This window comes from Prionailurus viverrinus, chromosome E2 (genome assembly GCF_022837055.1).
Source record: "Prionailurus viverrinus isolate Anna chromosome E2, UM_Priviv_1.0, whole genome shotgun sequence".
Lineage (NCBI taxonomy): Eukaryota > Metazoa > Chordata > Mammalia > Carnivora > Felidae > Prionailurus > Prionailurus viverrinus.
In genome coordinates this window covers 39,945,470-39,952,884 of record NC_062575.1, presented here as the reverse complement: position 1 = coordinate 39,952,884, position 7,415 = coordinate 39,945,470, and the positions used below count along the sequence as shown (strand labels likewise).

Below are 7,415 nucleotides of genomic sequence, written 5' to 3'. Positions count from 1 at the left end.
GGGACTGACTCCTTGCCAAGACTGTACCCACGAGGAAATTCCCCGAAAGGGGCAGCTTTCAGACACAAGGGAGACGCTGGAAACCCAGTCCCACACATGTGCAGTCTGGCTGTTTGGTTTAAAAGTCATTTTGTCGTCCACCGCTCAGCTCCTGCTGGCAGAGAGCGTGGATGGGGAAGCCTGGGCCTTTGGGTCAGTGAGATTGTCTGAAATCCTGGTGTTCAATCAGCATCACACTCGGTGTCCTGGCTCCACCTCCTCCCCTTCTGCTGAGTTCCAGGCTCCAGGGCTAAGCAGCACATCCTTGGCACTTGGTGAAGGCATACTGCATGCAGAAGGCGAACAACACCCACCTTTCTCCCGGAACATTTAGACTCTGGGGGAGACGGCACTTAGGCTGACCCTTTGGTACACTGCCTTCTTTCCATCCGCATAATGGGAATGAGACCCCTCGCTCATCGGCCACCGTGATGGTGTGCGGGGCCCACGCCATGTGCTCAGAACGTAATTGGAAAAGGCACGAGGGACAGTGAAGGTGTTATTACTATTATTATTGACCATAAAATACTCGACAAATGATTGCAGATCTGCAGGCGAGGAGGAGTCTTCCTTCCTGGGGAGAGATTTGAGGGCTGGTTTAAGATTCTTTTGGAGCCACAAGCCCCAGCAGAGGGAGCAGGCTCTGTGGAAGCCTTGAGGAGCAGAGCTGTTGGGGCTGGGAAGTCTTTGATTACCTACATCTGTTTTTATGGAAACTTCTGGGAGCCGCGGAGGGGAGAGGGAAGTATAAACAGCGTGGCGTCAGTGGCCTCCTCGCCAGATTGTTGATGGGGAATCGCCCGCGAAGGCCTGGCCTTCGATCTGCAGCAGGAGTTATTAAATGATACGAGCGCAGAGAGCCGGATGGAGCCGCAGGAGACGAATCAGGACTTTATGCTCCTCGGTTCTGTGCAGCAAGAGAAAATAACCCCGTTAAGTGTGAATTAATTGGCTCCGGTAATTGGCGCGTGGCGCTGCCTCTGGCCTCCTGGTGGGCTGCGGGGGATCCGGGGCCCGTCCACGGCGGCGGAAGCCATAAGGCCCGCGAGCAGGGTGGGAGTCCACGCAGGTCCACGCCGCTGATGAACTGCTTCGGGCCGCCCCGCGCCCAGGCTGCTTGGAGGGGCGCTCACTTCTGGCGGGCGTGCAGGTGAGTCCGCAGCCACACCAGACCTGCCCGCCTGGCGCTGGCCTTCTTGCCCCTCAGTTGGGGGCTGCCATCTTTTTTTTCACTGGCATCTCGTTGCTGCAAGAGGCTGGGTCCTAGGCAGGGCTGCAGGACGGACACACACACACACACACACACACACACACACACCCCACACTGTTCAGCTCCAGAGAGGCGATCTCGGGAGAGCTGATGGGGTCTGCCCAGTGTAGTCCTGATCTTCTAGTCATGGCTATTACACACAGTTGTCCATGTTGTGCACTGCACTCCCTTTGCTATGCCATGCGCCCTGGGACTGTACTCGCTCAGGGAGGCACCTTTCCCAAAGGGCACCATTCCAGCTATCAGAGACGTGCTTCTGGCCCCGACCATACTCCCCACCTAGTAGCCACACCCCATTATAGCCCCTGCCCTGCACACACCACACTCCTTTCTGTGGTGCTCTTTGCCTCTCTGCACACCAGAGCAGTGTCCACCCTTCGAAGCCCCTACAAGCAGCACCTCCCTCCCAGCTCTTTCTGTCGTGTTCTCCTGTTGCTCCCTGCCTCCTTCTGCAAAGAGTACCTCCTCCCCCACCTCCACCCTTGCTCACACACTTGCTCTTTTAGGGGAACTGCTTCTCCCTCACTCTAGTCCCCTGGGTCTGGCAGAGGCCACAACCACCTTCCCTGCCTGCACCTGATCCCTGCCTCAGTTGATTGGCCCCAGGTGGGCACACGACCAGAGCCAGCGCTCTTCCCCAGGCTGTTCTGAACCCTGCAGCTGGAAGGAGAGATTTGGTCCTTTTGTGAGTGGTAAGGATATAACAGCCTCCAGGGACCTTGCTTCCTTCCCTCGTGGAGGAGGCTGCCCTTGGAGAATTAAGGAAATGCAAAGACAGGCAGTCCTGGTCCCTCAGGCTGTGCCCTGGCCCAAAAATCTCTTCCTGCTGAGGGCCTGTCACTGGACACCTAAGGGGTTGCATTGCCCTCTCAGGCCTGGAACTCATGCCTATGTGAGGATGGTGAGCCTCCCAGGATCCTGAGAGGGGTGTGCCGGGAACGTGGGTCGAAGGTGTAGCAAAGCCCGTGCTCTCCCACCCAGACAGCCTGCTGTGCTCCAGCTCCCCTTCCTTCCCCTTCGGATGGGCACAGACAAAACACACCATTGAAAAGAGTGCATGGAATCTTCTAGAGAATTCCCAGGGCTGTTGGCAGCCCTTCTCACCCATGTATCCAAGGGCCTGGCTGGAGCACGCATGTGGGCAGGGCCTCTGGGCTGTGGACCTGTGAGGATTGTCCACGGGGTTGTGGCTCTGTGCCCCACACTTCCGACAAGGGGACCCCTTGGGGTCAGTGGGACCTCAGCCTCTCTGTTCTCTGATTTGTTTTCCAGGAGGGAGTGGCAGGAGCAGTGCTCTGGGCCCCGTGGACGTTGGCGATGTCCGTGCCGTAGGTGTCCAGGTAATGACCAAAAAGCCTGAGGTGCTGAGGCTCAGACCGCTAGAACTGGACCAAGGCGGGGTCAAGTGATGGTTCTGCCACTTGCGCCTGTAAGAGCTCGTGCAAGTCACTTACCTCTCGCAGCCTCAGGGTCCCTCTGACGACTGGGCTCAGTCAGGACAAAGCAAGCTAATGTGGGAGAAAGCCAGCCCCTGGTGCATGCTGTCGTCTCCTTCAGGAGGCAGACGCTGTTCTTGTGGCTCTTGGCCCATTCCTGACCAGGTGCACCCTCCACTTGCCCAACAAAATGCCTCAAGCCAGAGAGGTGGCAGCCTGAGGTACTGGCCAGACAGCCCCTCCCACGGGAAGTCCTCTGGGCACCCGCCCTTCACCTAGGAGCCACAGGAGGACAAGGGGACATCTGCCCTCCCTGCTTCTGCACTGGGAGGCAGCCCCCCAGCGACACCCCGCCCCCGCCCTGTGCAGGCAGAATTAGATGCAGCCTGCGGAAATTATAGGCTGAGCAATATGTTGAAAAGTGTCCAATTGTGTCTACAATGTAGCAGATGTCTGCATTGCCTCCCACAGAAGTAGTGTCAGAACTTTGCTCTGTGGCACCCGGAGCCTGTGAGGAGTCCCATGTGTTTAAAAAGCCAGCAAACCAGAGGGCTTCCCACCAGACACGCAGACACCCGCTCTCCCACTGCAGGGTCTTGGCACCTCAGAGCCTAAAGGGCTCTCTCCCCCAGCTGACCATCCTCCAACAGATTCTCGCAGCTCTTAGAATAAAATCCAACTCCTTTCCAGGGTTCCGGCTGCCTCTCCCTCCTGCTCCCCTGGACTCCCATACTCCAGCCACTCCAAACTTTTGCCTTCCAGAACCTACCACACTAATCTCTACCAAAGGCCCTTTGCATTTGCTGTTTCCTGGCAGGAGAGCTTGTCCCCCAGGCATTTGCATGAATGTCTCCTTCTCCCTGTAAGAGCCCTTCCTGACCTTACCCCAGTCACTCTGTTGCCTGCCCTGCTTTGTTTTCATGAGCTCCCTTTTTTCCACCTTTATTTGTCCCATGCTTTATTTGTGTGTTGGCCACCTGTATCCTTGCAGCCAGAGTGGCCTCTGTGACAGCAGGGGGGCTGAGTGTGCCCTCAGACCCCCAGCTCAGTAGCTGTCCCCTGAGTGGAGGAGGACCAAGGCTCAGCCACTCCCACTCTCAGATGGGGACATGTCTCTCGAACCTCTGATGGGGCAGCCTGTATCCTCTGCAGATTCTTTCCTGTACCACCTGCTTGCTGCCTCTTGGTAGAGCCCATGACATTGTTTTGCAGCTCTGATCTGAGCTGATAAGATCAGCCGATCGCTGTCCCTACTACCAGCTGGCCCTGCAGGCCGCTCTCCTCTACCCTGAAAGAGACCCACAGCCCCGCAGAGACACAGACGCAAGGTAGGGCTCCTTGGCCTTCACTAGGGGCAGAAGTTGTTTTTGCCCTGCTGTTCTTGGGTAATGTCCATTTGAGAAACCTCTTCCCACTTTCGGTCTAAGTGGTTCAGGTGGGGCTTTTCCCGTGGCCCTCCCTAGCTTCAAGGTGAGCCTGTGGGATAGTCCTTGCTAGTCAGAGATTTCCTTTCCCCTGGATGTAAGGTCAGCCCTGGAATGGCCATATGATGCAAGCTAAGACCAAGGAGGGCTTTTATTAGCACTATCAGTATGCAGTTGCCATTGTCATACGTGTTGCTCTGGAGAAGGGTGGAGTTTTGATGACAGCCCTAAGGGGAGATCTGAGTGGCTGGGTGCAGGGGTATGGGGGCATGTCAGGGAAGGCTTCCTGTGGAGGTGAGCTTTGACCTGATACCTGAAGGATATGTAGGAATTGCCTAGGAGAAGAGGCAAGGGAGTGAAGAGAATCCAGACAACAGTGAGAACAGTGTGTGCAAAGGCCCTGTGGCAGGTGTGAGCATATTCTAGAAATTAAGGTGGGTATGGCAGGGGTGTGGAGCACGGGAGGTGAGAATAAGGAAAGGCTGAGGGTTCGGTGAGTGCAGACTCTGCAGAGCCTTGTAAGCTGGTCTCTGGAAAGGCCCTGAAGTTTAAAGTGCATGTGTTTGGAGGGGAGAGTCTAGGAGCTGTGTCTTGCTGGCTACTGTGTGTCTATAGCTGCTGTGTGAAGATTCTTCTAAACTTCAGCCCTCAAAGGGGTGGACCAAGTCTGTGGTGGCCCTGAGCGTTCTTCTAGAAGCCCTGACTACCCTCTGAGACCACGGACCAAAAGGTTCCTCCTTTCCTCTTTGGCTCTACCCCATCCTGTAGTCTTTCAGTCCCCTCCCCTCATCCAGTCAGCAGAATCAAAGGTGCCAGCCAGCTGGGCTCTCCATTGAGGGCCTGGGAGCAGGGTCCAGGCAGAGCTGGGACAGCACTCCTTCCCACTGCACACACCTTCACCAGGCACACCCCACCCCAAACACACCTCTGGGGTGTGGCTTCCACGTCCATCGAATGGGGAAGTAATCCCATCCAGCCATCCTTACTCAGGCCTGGGAGGCCCAGGGGAACAACAAGGCTGAAAGGTATGTGTAGGTGCATTAAACTTCTCCTAAAGTAAGAGAAGGAGATGGGGAGGGGGAGATGTAGGGAATGGCAGTACTGAGGTTGTACTAACCAGGGGGCAAGCCTGGGCTGCCCCAAGGAGGAGGGCCCACAGGGTGCAGGCTGTGAGGGGGCAGCCCTGAAGGCTATCCCTGTGGGGCACCCTTCGGAAGCCTGAACAGAGAGGCGACCCTTGCTTGTGAGCACGTTACTGAACCAGGGTCGCGTGGTTCTCATCCTTGATTCTGGGTTCTCATCTCATTTAGCCACTCGCTGGGGTCCTTGGGCTGAGAACTGCTTAGACTCTTTGGGTCCAAGGGGATTTCATGTGGGAAAAGACAAGAAAGGCTCCAGCCCGTTCCCGCGGTGGTGGAGGGAGACATATGGTCTCTTCCTGACACGTTCCGGGTATGAATTTCCTGGGACTGCTGTAACGAATTACCACCAACATGGTGGCCCGAGGACAACAGATCTGTTCTGTCATACTTGTGGAGGTTATCAGCCGGAAGTCAAGGGGTCAGTGGGGCCACACTCCCTCTGCAGGCTCTTTCGGGGGAGATCCTTTTTGCCTCTTCCAGCTTCTGTGGGCTCCCCCAAACCCTTGGCTGTCCTCGGCTTGTAGCTGCATTGTTTCAATTTCTGCCTCTACCTTCTTCCCCACGTGTGTCTCTGTGTCTCTCTCCCGTCTTCCCCCTCCTTCTAGGGACACCAGTCATTGGATTTAGGACCCACCCTACTCCAGCATGACCTTGGCTTAACTTCATTACATCTGCAAAGACTACTTCCAAATAAGGTCACATGCACACATATTGGGGTAAGGACTTCAGCACATCTTTTTTGGGGGGGAACACAATTCAACCCACAACATCCCCCATCCAGAAGTCATCTGGGGAGAAGTGGGCTCAGCCTCAGTGTTGACTAAGTGGAGCCATTATTGCCCTTGAAACAGTTAAGCAGAATCTCCCAGAACTGGAGAAGCACTACCTGTGAGGCAGCATCCGCACCTTCTGATGCTTGTGAGGAGGAGTCGTCTCCCAGGCATGCGAGCAGGTGCCAAAGTTGGGCACTGAGGCACGACCCCACGAAGAGGGTGGCTCCAGGTAGACACACTCTGGGCCCCTGAGTGCAGGGTCGGAAGGAGCAGGCCCACGCCTCCTGACTGGAGAGCAGGAGGAGAACAGGGTGCAGGATTCAGCGTAAGTGTGAATCTGTTGCCTAGACACGTGTGCATGTGGGCACATGGAAATAGGGCTGGGATAGACATCCCCAAAGATGTCAGGATGATGGGGAAGGAGAGCAGGGCCTTTAGCCTTTTCTGTGACATTGTTATTGTTTTGCCGGGGGACTATCTTTATAAATAATTTAAAAGAACAGCCAAAACCTCCACTAGCCATAGGTGACTTCCAGATCAGGCCACGTCCTTCTTTTCTCCCTTGTACCCTGGGAGTCTGGAAATAGCCCTGAGGTCCAGGTCTTGGGCCCCAGATGCACAGAGGAGGGGTGTGGTGAGAAGGGTTGGAAAGAGGGCCCAGCCAGCCATGGCACAGATATATATCTGCCTTTGAGGTTGGGCCACCATGTTCCCCACCTGAGCCATGTTCTAGCCCCTGAATAGAGGCCACTCCAGGGGCAGAAAGTGCAAGACCTATAGCTTGGTTTGGGAAAAGGGGGTCTACCACTCCTGGTTTCTGAGCTCACACAGCCTGGAAATAGCCTTCTAGGCCACTGCTCCAGAACATTCTAATCGTCCTCTATGGTGAGTGGGATGGCCAGCCTGGAAGGGACTTGGCCTGTTCTGGGTGACTGCCCTGAGGAAGTGCCCAGCCTGATTCCGAGGGAAGATCTGGAGACTATCAAACATGTCAGCGCAAAGTTCTGAGGACTTTGACACTTCCTTGCAAGCTACAGAAGATAAGAGAGTACGGATATCTGAATCCAGAATGCCTCGTCTTCAGATTTCACCTGGCTGATGTCTAGTTTAATCTAGTCGTATAAAAAACTGGGAAGGGAGCCCCTCTGACACTCGTGTAACTAGAACTCCCAATTAACCAGCCCTTCTGCGTATCCACACCACCGTGAAAAGATCCTCATGGCCCCACGGATCTGCAGGCTCATGGAGCATCTGCTGAATTATCAACAAGACATTTAAAAAGTTCCATGTATATTCAGTATGCTATTACTTACATAACTGCTTGGTTGGTT

The 7,415-nt window shown here is 55.2% G+C and overlaps 1 long non-coding RNA gene across 1 annotated transcript; it reads left to right on the top strand.

Moving 5' to 3' along the window:
• The first annotated feature begins 3,825 nt into the window (after nucleotides 1-3,825).
• LOC125153439 (uncharacterized) lies at nucleotides 3,826-6,456 on the top strand. The gene is made up of 4 exons (XR_007147488.1): nucleotides 3,826-4,073; nucleotides 4,938-5,194; nucleotides 5,917-6,027; nucleotides 6,163-6,456. It is a non-coding gene; the product is annotated as an uncharacterized LOC125153439 (long non-coding RNA).
• Nucleotides 6,457-7,415: the final 959 nt, after the last annotated feature.